The sequence below is a fragment of the Podarcis raffonei genome, chromosome 8 (genome assembly GCF_027172205.1).
Source record: "Podarcis raffonei isolate rPodRaf1 chromosome 8, rPodRaf1.pri, whole genome shotgun sequence".
Classification (NCBI taxonomy): domain Eukaryota; kingdom Metazoa; phylum Chordata; class Lepidosauria; order Squamata; family Lacertidae; genus Podarcis; species Podarcis raffonei.
The window spans coordinates 13,700,547-13,712,699 of NC_070609.1; the positions used below are offsets into that span (position 1 = coordinate 13,700,547).

The 12,153-nt window shown below is 41.3% G+C and overlaps 1 pseudogene; it reads right to left on the reverse strand.

The window, feature by feature from the left end:
- Positions 1-4,674: 4,674 nt before the first annotated feature.
- LOC128419174 (phospholipase A2 inhibitor and Ly6/PLAUR domain-containing protein-like) lies at positions 4,675-9,419 on the reverse strand (annotated as a pseudogene).
- Between the last annotated feature and the right edge of the window lie 2,734 nt (positions 9,420-12,153).

Sequence of the window (12,153 nt, forward strand, 5' to 3'; positions counted from 1 at the left end):
AGACTCAGAGCAGAGGTGGATCAACAAGGGAATTGATGCAGGTAGAGGCTTACCTGGAGGAATTTATAGGCCATCAACTCATGTCGCAGGCAACACGTGGGAACAAATGGTTCAGTGAGGTCCGGGAATGGGTGTTGTTTGTTCACCACAAAGATAAGGAAGGAAATACTGAAATTCAAAACTCACTGTTGGAATTGTCTATGATTTTATTAGTTGTTGATAGACATTTCTCAGATTTGTTTTTCAATATAGATCATTTACAATTTAAATAGTGAAGACACTCAAGAAAGCAATTGAGAGCCAAATAGGCAAAGGCAAAGCCCAGAAGCCAGCTACAAAATGAGATCCTACTAGTAATAATATTTTTATTATTTTTACCCCACCCATCTGACTGGGTCACCCTAGCCACTCTGAGCACCTTCAAGCATATACAGAAACATAATAAAACATCAAACATTAGAAACCTCCCTATACAGGGCTGCCTTCAGACGTTTTCTAAAGGTCTGATAGTTACTTATCTTCATGACATCTGAGGGGAGGTCATTGCACAATGTGGGCACCAGTACCAAGAAGGCCCTCTGCCTAGCTCCCTCTAACCTCACTTCTCAGAGAAGTGAGGATTCCCTTAGAGCTAGATCTCAGTGTCTGGACTGAATGATGGGGGTGGAGATGCTACTTCAGTAAAACACAGGATATTAGATCCATTCAAGCATGCTCGAAAGAATGAAATGGGCTATGGGTACATGTGGATGCAATGGAGGTTTTAACCAGTATAACGATCCTGCTGTCTCAGCTATGGTTTCCAAAGCATAAAAGGGACAAAGTGAGACCTCAAGAGTTGAATGTGCCAGTAACTGAGAGATATGGCAAGAGAGATATGCCAAAATATGGCAACTCTAATAGACTGCAGTGTGGCCAGCAACTCAGATGACTTAAAAAAAGGATTAGTTTAATTCAGAGAGGGCATGTTTTCCCACAATGGCTACGTTCTACTTCCCCTGTCAAAAGAAGTTCTGCTTCTGAATAATTGGTGCTGGGGATTTTTGATGGACAGAATATTGTTGCAGTCTTGTCCAGCTTGCAGGCTTTCCACAGGGATCAGTTGGGATGCTGGACTAGATGGGTGATTGTCCTGATCCAGCATGTTCACCTTGTGTTTAAAGGGGTGAGGGACAGCTTTTTGCCTATTTCCTTCTTCTCTTTCCACTGCTCTTGGACACAGAGCAATATCCTCATTTCCCGCTATACCGCCAACCAAGGCACCGTATTTTTTGCTCTATAAGACTCACTTTTTCCCTCCTAAAAAGTAAGGGGAAATGTGTGTGTGTCTTATGGAGCGAATGCAGGCTGTGCAGCTATCCCAGAAGCCAGAACAGCAAGAGGCATTGCTGCTTTCACTGCACAGCGATCCCTCTTGCTGTTCTGGCTTCTGAGATTCAGAATACTTTTTTTCTTGTTTACTCCTCCAAAAACTAGGTGCGTCTTGTGGTCTGGTGCGTCTTATAGAGCGAAAAATACGGTATTTTTAACCATACACAGCACAGAAGGCACAGAGGACATTCATCACTAAGCTGTCTATCTTGGGGTATCCTTCTCTTTGCTTCATTATTTATGTTAGGCCTTCTGAGCAATGCAACTCCTTCCTTGATAGCCAAATGTGCTTCTCAAGTTTCCACTCCATCCCTCACCAATACATATATTTGGCTGGAAGGATTGGAGGCGGCATAGGGATTTCAGCAAACTCCTATGCCCTATTGGTGGAAGTTGTAACCATTTATTTCAAAGGGATTACAATGCAATTCTATATCTCTCTTCCTTGATGTAAGTGTCACTGATTTCAATGGGTCTTACTCCCAGATAAGTCTGTCTGGTTTTGTATTGCAACTTCTTCAAAGTATATTTTGGAGTTTTGGTTTACCTGGCACTTCCCTTTATCTCCCCTGCCTCAAACTCTTTTCCAATTGAAATAAATATTATAATGCTTTACATATCTCACACCAACCTCACATTGATGGGTAATTATCGTTCAGCATAAATCTCCTCCTTGTGAATTCAAGAATTCACAGCATTGGGGTGCACAGGGAGTTGGAAGCCTAGTGGTGAGAGTCAGGCCTCAGGATCCGTGTCTCTTCCTTTTTTGCTGTTGATGGAGGGAAATGGGATGCAGGACACAGAGAAAAGAGGGCTGTATTATAGTGTGTCATTATGCTTATTATGATAAATATAAAGGGTTGTGTGAAATAAAAAGTTGGTTCTAAAATGTGTATCTTTCAAATCAATAGTTTGGAATGGGGAAGTATGGTATTTCCTGATATAAAGCATCAGAGTTTTGTTTTTAATGTAAAACAGAAGGCAAGCAGAGGTTTGACAGTTTTTGAATGCATGGTTATATCGTCTAACCCCAATATAAGAGGACACATCTCTCAACCAAGTGAAATGATAAAAGAGTTAGAACAGGTGGTAGAAGAGACAGGCTGGGCCTAACAATTTTTGTATGTTCACGTATCTTAGCCTTTTTAAAACAACAACATACAAAAAGTCATATTTAAAAGGCAATGGACTTTTTCGCCAATCCTATGGCCTCCAACTATGACCATTTTGAGTTGTAAATGTTCTAATATTCTCCCTACAGCTGAAGAGTACATTCACCTTGGAGGCAAAGTGATTTTCAAGCTGATTTGAATGCATACCCCTCAACAGTCCCGATTTGGGCAGGATGGCCACAGAATTCAGTAAGCTGTCATTGGCTGTGCCTTGATTCCAGGGTGTCCTGATTTCTCCCTGCCAGCAGAGAAGGGCCATGAAAGCAGCTCCTGGGGAATGAGGGCTCCTTCTCAAAGCCTAGTTACTGTTTACCAGGCTTTGGGAAGAATACTGTTGGACTGTAGGACAATGTCAGAGTCCTCCTTCCAGAAGCCGCACAAGCGCCTCCTTCTGCTGCTTCATTCATACCAGAAAGAAGGGGCTTTCCCAACCATTGCACTGCTCCCACACCTCTGTATTGTTCAGCCTGGGCACTAGTCGAAACCAACTGTGAAAAAAGGCATATCCCCAGGGAGGCCATCATAATGCCAGAGGGATCAAAAGCCAAGCAGGTAACCTATGGAAGAAGAAGCTGACTTGAGGGAATTATGGGCCAAGGATAGGTTGCCCAAGAATTCCAGCTGGGAAGGACTGGTCCAGTGAGGAGCAGGAAATTATGGAAATGGAGAATGCATGCTTTCCCAGAATTCCTATACTTTTTATATTGTAACATAAAGCTCTTTTTTTCTTTGGATACAGTCTTTTTAAGGAACTCTGTGGGAAGCAGCCAGATGCCTCTTCCAGTCTAACCACACCTACACTTTCAGTAAACAGGTACTTTAAATAAATGTGTTACTCCCTCAGGCTTTATGATAAAACTGAGATTGAAAGAACCTAATTCTAATGAGGCACAAAGTAATCAACAATTAGTATGTCACACACATGCTCTTCCCAGAAATCAGGTGAACCTGGAACCTGCTCACAACCATAGGAATATTCAAGTTTGCACTGTCAGTTTTGTAGCTTTTCAGTATTTTTCTTTTTAAATGTAGTCATGATAGCTATCTTCCCTCCAGCATGAGAGCCATTAAGCCTCTTAATACCAGTTGTTGCAGATCAGAGTAGAAGATGTGACCCACAAGGGATGTGCACACACTGATGGCTGCCACATCTCTTTGAGGTTCAGAAAGTGGTTTTAAAATGTCCCTTAGACATTTTATTGGTGGTGGGGGAGTAAAGACCCCTAATAGCTTTATACTACCGATACCTATTGTTTGCATGACGCTCAGTCAGTGGATTTTTTTTGCGGGGGTGGAGGGCACTTTTTATGGCACCCTGTCTGAAGGCAACGAGGAGAGACATACAGACCAGTTGTCATACCCATGGCCTGTAGCTCAGTGTCAGGAGAGAGATGAGATGGCTGAGTCCAGGAAAGATAAACCATGGACTGCAAAACTGAACTTGAATCCTGATACTGATGCTCCACCATGACTGCCACAAGGGTTTGGTAACTTTTAAGCTTCCTGTCTGCTATATATGCTTCCCCATTCTGAAATATTCATCTGAAAGAAGACTTGGTAATGCAAGAAAAACTAAAACTTACCGTAATTATAAAAAGACAGGATGATTGGGGGGGGGGGTTGTAGGGATCAGTGCTGTTTTTCTAGATTTACAAATGCCAGAGCTCACCGTGAATAGCACCTACCCGAAAGTTAAATTCTTCAGGAGAAAACTCTTATCTAACAAAACCTCTGAATTGAATAATGATTTTTTTCCCCTGTGCAATGTATATTATTTTGTTTTCATCTCGTTTTATGTATTTTAGATTTAGTAATGTCCTTGGCCAAATCAATAAATAATAATTGCATTTGTATCTGAAAGAAACAGTTCCAAGAAACAGCATTTTATTTTTCTTAACCATTTATTTTGCATTACAATGATCATAATGAATTTTTTTTAATCATACACTACAGAGTTCTTTGTATTTGGAATCCACAATCCCCACATTCTGACCCCCTTTTGTTTTCATTTACCAAAGCTAGGAAGAAAGAAACAGAGATCCCAAGTCCTGGATTTCACCACCAGGCCTCCAATTTTCCTTCATTGCCATAGATTTTGGAATACACAAGGAGGAGATCTACACTGTCCCATTTACCCTTCCTGTTCAGGCTGGTGTGAGATTCATGAAGCACTATAACAGCTTTCTTCGGTAACTGTAAGAATAAATCTCCCAGTTGCAATAAGAAATCTTCCATTTTTGCGGATGGTACAAAGATTTGTTGTTGAACAACCTTTGAAAGTGAAAAAGGTGATAAAGAAGGTATCTGGAAAAAAGAAAAGAAGTGTTGACTTTAGTCCTTTTCCCAGGGAATAGGAGATGGTGCCTGTGATGGTGAATGAGAATTTTAACACGTTAGTTTTAAAAAGTCTATATTTAAGAAATCTGAGAAATAACATAATTCCATCATAACATGAATGTACAAAATTTTCAACATTAGGAGTTAAGGTAAAAAAATTACTCAGATTGGCATCATACCCAAAGGAGTCTCAAGACATGAAGTTTATTAATAAACAGGTTCTATTTATAATATATTATGAAATTAGAGGTTTTATAAACTGCCCTAATTAATATGTTAACAAAATCAAATTCTTGTGGTCAGGTGATTTGCATTAAAATACAAGGAATTCTATCCCTGCCATCTCCTGGCCCTGTTAAAAGGCACATGCCGTGGCCACACAACAGTATTGGAAAACAACACTCCCTCACTTGTTTGTGAGCCTTGAGTGTGTGATCCTGGCATGAGTCAACAGTGTGATGTAGCCACATAAAAAGCTGGAGTTGCATTCCATTGTCTCTCAGGATGGTTGGATGCCAACTGAGGCTGCCTCATTGTCCCAAACTGTGACCTAAGCATCCAGAGAATCCTCCTTTTGTTTTCCCATATATGTGTTTAAACATATCTAACATGAACTGGCGGAAAAGGGGGTTTCCAAAAGCCGATCAGGAACTCCTGTCCGAATTCTTACTCCGCCCTCAAAAGTGAAACGAGCAAAGCCCAGGCTGTAATGTGCAGGATAAGGATGAGGGGGGGAAATTCCCGATCCCCTCTACTTTTCAGGAAGGAAGGGTGTGGTAAATTTGGTCCCTTTCCAAAGAGCATTATTCCTCAAAAACACTGTTGATCGGGAGCAGCTTTTAGGAGGATACAGAGCACCTAGCTAGATACTGCTCATTGTCACAGTATTTAAGGAAATTTAGTTACATTTCTTTACCCAATAAATATGCTTTTTGAGAAAGAGGCACACATTTTGTCCTGAACTGCATCCCAGTGGTAGAAAGATCAAGAGCAACTGGGGTGGAACAATGAATGCACTTTCCCCATTTGTCCAGAAGCGTATTTAATATAAACATCAGAATCTGAATCCTGCTTCTAGACAAGCAAGTGGCATTATGAAAGTTAAAGGGCAAAGTCCAGGCAGGCAAAACACTAAAGAAGAGTGCAGTGCAGCCACTAAGAGATATGACCCCACACACTTTTCCAGCAACGTGTAATGGAAAAAGAGAGGAAGGAAGGGACAGAATGAGATCTGGACAGAGTCTGTGTGACCCAGGCGATGACTAGGCCTTTTCCACTGACGGAATAGCAATGTTACCTTTATGAAGAGCTCCTCTAAAATCAACACACTGGGTCTCATTCTCAAGGCAGTTGACGGTCTTCTCACTTTTACACTTTTTCTTTCCTTTGGAGAAGCAGGATGGGCACTGCAGACCATTTTCAGCCAGCATGTTGCGATCAGGAACTTTCAAGATCAAATGTAAAGTGAGCATGTTAATGTCTTTGTCTGTTTTTGTATTTCTGTGTTATGTAAATGGAATCTAGCCTAGGAACTTAGTTTTGCTGGGGCAGCTGCAAGTGTTCTTGGATGAAAACATGATCTAGAAACAATCTGGGTTCAGAGCTGAGCATGGGACAAAGTCACCATTGGTCTCTGAGATGAATGACCTTTACCCAAAGTGGGGTGGGATAGTGTGAACTTTATTTTCCTTTTAATCTCTCGGAATGTATTCATGTCATCGATTATGCTGTAGCCTCTCTGAAAATATAAGCTCTTAGTCCTCCATTTTTGTACAGAGATTCTGTCTTTCTTCTGCTCTTCAGCAATGAGCTATCCGAGAGTTTCTGTGAACCGCTCTGAGACACCCAGGTACAGGGTGGTTCCTAAATTCAATAAATAAATGTCTGAGAATGCTGTAAGGTAGGGGCTTATATTTGCACAATTATAACTGATGGGTTAGATAAAAAGGTAAAGGGACCCCTGACCACTAGGGCCATCTCGCTTTATTTGTTGAGGGAGCCGGCATACAGCTTCCGGGTCATGTGGGCAGCATGACTAAGCTGCTTCTGGAGAACCAGAGCAGCGGACGGAAAAGCTGTTTACCTTCCCGCCAGAGCAGTATCTATTTATCTACTTGCACTTTGATGTGCTTTCAAATTGCTAGGTTGGCAGGAGCAGGGACCAAGCAACAGGAGCTCACCCCATTGTGGGGATTCGAACCACCGACCTCCTGATTGGCAAGTCCTAGGCTCTGTGGTTTAACACACAGCGCCACCCCCGTCCCTTCTGTGTTAAGTAGTACTTGTCAATTAAAGGACAGAGAAGAACTAGCTCAAGGGTGATTCAGGAGGACACTTGGATAAGATAGGTTGGTTGTAAGGTCCATATTTGAAACATCCAATTGAAAGTGAACTTGAAGGGACCATAAGCTATTTATGAGCTGTTCAGGAGCTTAGGTATCCAATTTTATATCTGATCCTTCATGGTGCTGCTTCAAGGGACAGGAAGAAGGAGAGGCCTGGCTGGAAAGGTAACCCATCCCTTCTCAGGCAGAGACAAAGCTGCCTAGAAGGTCCCTCTGAGTACTGTTGATTGACTAAGGATCCAAGCCCTAACATGTTAATGATTCTACAATGATGCAGAAACTTACGGCTGAGAGTTTCATTGTTACACAGGTCAGTGTTGCAGCATTGCATCTTCATCTCAAAGAATTTACCATCCGCTGCAGTGAAGTTGTAATCACCTGAGAAACAATATCTGGATGACAAACAAGTATTCTCAATTTGCACTTCAGGTTTAACTGTGAAAAAGAATTTTAAAGAACTATCAGGATCTGGGGGGAATGCGGTCTATCGCTCCTAAAGCACGTTCATTATAATGCTTCCAATTTTCTGTGTGGTCGGAATCAGGACCTTTTCAAAGTAACAATATGGAAAGTATTATTCAATTTGGCAATCTGTTTATTTATTTAGGTTCTGTTTATTTATTTAAATTTGTCCCCACTCCTATATCGTAAAAGGAAAGAGATAGCAAATGTTTTTCAGTTGTAATACATAAAAGATACAATATTAAAAGTAAATAGATAGATTTCAATAAACTAGTGTATTCTTAATGGTCTGGTGGAAAAGAAAGGTTTTCTGCAGGCACTTAAGAGTTCAGCTCTCAACCACAAGTAGTAGTCTCTTGCCTCCATAATCCATAGAACCAGCCTCTCTTTTTATGTTAACAATTAATTTGCAAAATGCATTAAATTTGAAATTTATTCAGAATTTTATTTTAGGTCAAATTTGTTGCATGAAGAATCATGCCTTTTTCTATACATCTGACAATACATCTGCCAGACACTGCACTCTCTCTTCTAGTCAGTCCGAACAGTTTGCAGGTTCGGGGCATGCTTCCCTAAGCTCCTGTTGCCCAACACAAGACACTTGGCAAGACACTTGCATTACACCAACCTTACTACCCCCTTGCCCCTCTCCCTCCAAGAATGTAGCAGTGATGTTGGAACAGATGGTCAAGTAAGCAGCATCCCACCCAGGATTGCCCTAAGACATTTTGGCACTGAGATGAACCACAAAATGGCACCCACTCCCTCCTGGGTAGAAGGGGTGGGTGAATCAGGAACAAGCAAAGGGATCAAATCAACCTGAACCAATGGTTGAAGTAGGAACCAAAGACCATCCAGGTGGAGGGACCCACTTTGAATCAAGCTGGGTAACTAAAACCCTTTATAAGAGGTGAACTACAGGATTACTTCCTTCATGCTGGTTGCTTCCTCATCATTTCATCACTGAGAATTCTTTCAAAATTACTTGAGGGGGGATAAGGAGCCATGAATTTGTGAAGCATCTTCATCTCCCATTCTGGCTGCTCAGCTTTTGACTAGTTTTTATACATCTGTGAAAAGATTCTCAATTGTAATGTCATTTACGGCAAGGGGGATATTCAGCTTATTTTGCAGGCTTCTTGTCCTAGTTTGATAACCAAAACTAAACTGGAGTTCATTGGTTTGGCTCAATAGGGATTTCTGGTTGATGCAAATCAAGTTCTCCAAGCTTGGCGATCAACACCCAAATTCAGCCACTGCTTGTGATCAGGTGATGTTAGATTCCCCACTTTCATATGCAAGCCATTCATTCCTTACTTCCGATGTTGCTGGACTACATCTCCCATCATCCCTGACTGGTGGGTGGCTAGCTGAGGCTGATGGGAGTTCTAATTCATCTACAGCTGAAGTGTCACAGCTTCCTCACCTCACTTTTTTCATAGGTGAGTTGTTCCAGCATAGACTTCTATATGCTAGTAGAACCCTTAAAGTTCACCTATATCTTAACCTGGGTCAAATCCAACAGAAAAGACAAAAAGACAGGCAAATCTTACCTATATTTGTACTCAGAACACTGGCAGAACAGGTATATATAACATTATTATTACAAGATGTTTCTGCACTGCCTTTAGATGTTATTCCAGTCCCATTAAACTTATATTTGCACTCCAGAAATACCGCTGAGGACAGGAGGAAAAGATTCATGAATCATCATCATCATCATCATCATCATTATTTCGTTTTGCTGTTTGCTTAATGAGACACAGAGGAAGAGGTGATCATGAATTAAATCTTTTAAATTAAAAAGTGTTCAATTTAATAAGCATTTTAATAGAAGAGAATGAAATGAAATGAGTAAAACACTCATTAATTAAAACTCTTGTAGCTGTTGTTCAGAACGCTGGGTGAATTATTTCCAAGAAGTGGAGAGGTGTACTCTCCCTTTCCCACAGCCAACTTTTCCTCCCATCCAGACTCTCACTTAAATACATTTTATTCCCACTGTTTTGTCACAAGCTTAGATCTGAGCACAATTAAACTATGACATTTTCTACAAGAGGCACTGAATGCCCCCAATTTCAATGACTTTTAAAGAGGATTAGATAAATTGATGGAGAATAAGACTACTAAGGCTACTAAGCATGATGACTATGTATTTTGTATTGAACTTTATTACGGCCATTGGCCCATCACACGACAGTTTCCCATACCAACATAATGTACTTAAAGCTCCAAATTTAAAACCGCTAAAACTTACAAAAAACAGACAAGAACCAAAGCAAAACAAAAACAACAGACCAACATCATACATTACAATAAATCTGTAACATAAACATCGCCCTCTACTCGTAAATTAGTAGAAGACATCAATGGTGATATCACCTAATTACATCCTAAAACATGGATCATAGTTTAGAGGGATTATCCGAGCCGCACAGGAGTCCGTTTCTCTTCTTTAGGGATAGAACGCTGATCAAGAATCTGGCAACCATGAGTGATCTTAGGGGGTCATCATCATTTAATAGATATCTCAGTTTGGCTTCATTCGTATCATCGGCAATTCCCTTTAGATATTGAGCAAGAAACCTGCTCCTGGCCGATGAGTGAAATGCACAATCAAAAATTATGTGATGCAACGATTCCGGTGCCCCACAATTACAATCACATAAGAGCGATATCTGTCCATTGGAGAATCTATTTCTCAGCACGTTCGATGGGAAGGTGTTGAATCTTGCCTTTATAAAGGCATATCTATGAGCCGAAGAAGTTAAGGAACTCAAATAGTTTGGGAGCCTTAAGAGGGGTAATAAACCAAGATTTAGAGGTGAGCAGGTACCATTGCCCAAGACCATTTTCTGCTGCAAGTCCATCTCCTCTAGTTTACAGGTTACTGTTCTTTTAGCTGGAACTATATCCTGCTCTAGTAATTTGGATGGGGAGATTCCCATTGCCGTAATTTTCAGTTGTAAATTTTTTACCCATGGGCTCTGGAAATCGTCTCTCCACATGCATTGTATCAAGTACAAGTTTGGGAGATTGTGCCACAGAGATAACCAGTGACAAAGTATGTGCTTCCACAGAGCGTTTTCCAGGGATACAATATTAAGTTCCATGCGTAGCGCTGTATTACTTACACAGTTGGGCAGTTTCATTATCCCTCTTAAAAACTGATTTTGAATAACCTCTAGGTGGGATAAGTTGACAAAAGTCCCCCAAATTGAGATGGCATAAGCAATTGTCGGGATCACCTTGGCCTTGAAGACTTTCAACGCCGATGGGATATGAAGGGCCCCATCGGTGAAGAAAAATCGCAAGATCGCCAAGGAGATAGCTTTGGCTCTGTTTGTAACATAGGCTACATGGGCCTTCCATCTAAGGTTATGCTGTAACCAAACTCCCAAGTATTGGAATCTATAGACTTGTTCGATGACTCTCCCATCAATTCTCCAATTATGGAGTTTCCGGCTCTTTGAGAAAATTAGAATTTTAGATTTCTCATAATTAATTGTAAGGGAATTTGCGTTACAATATGATCCAAAAATTTTTAAGGCCCTCATAAGACCTACTCTAGAAAAAGAAAGGATGACTGCGTCATCCGCATATAGTAACAAAGGGCAGCGATAAAGTGCTAGGCGGGGTGCATGAATCCTTTCTTGAGCCTCTATTAGGGGAGTCCTCATGTCGCTTATGAACAAATTAAACAGGAATGGAGCCAATATACAACCCTGTCGGACACCTCTGTTAATGGGAATTGAATTGGTGAGATCACCCTCCGGGGTGAGTCTCACTCTAGCCGCTGAGTTCTCATGGAGTTTGATTATTAGCCAGAGAAGCCTTCTGTCGATGCCCCAGCGGGTGAGTTTTTCCCAGAGGATGCTCCTGGAGATACTATCGAATGCTGCCTTTAGGTCAATGAATGCCACACAGAGTTGGCCACCCTTTGGGGTGGAATATTTCCAGGCAAGATGCTGTAAAATTAGAATATGATTTATTGTTGACTGTTTTGGGCGGAATCCAGCTTGTTCGGGCCCAATTAATTTTTTCTCTTCGGCCCATTGAATAAGTCTGTTCAACAGGAAGCGGGCATACAGTTTCCCCACTATTGAGAGCAGACTGATATTTCTGTAATTCCCCGGGTCATCTGGTGAGCCCTTTTTGTGGATTGGAACAATAACAGCGTCCTTCCATACTTCCGGAATCATTCCAGAGTTGTTAACGGCATTGAAGATGGTTGCCAGGGCTTTGGCCCACCAGTCCGCGTGGTATTTTATAGCTTCAGCCGGGATCAGGTCTGGTCCAGGCGCTTTCCCTGTTTTAAGTTTAACGATTAAGTCATGGATGTCTTCCGGATCGGTGGGGGGCCAGAGAGGAAGCTGATCTTCAGATTCATCTCTTGTGTTAACAATACAGTCAGTTGTGGCAAAGTAGTTTTTTAAGTAAGATTCCCAAACCGGGGCAGGAATAAT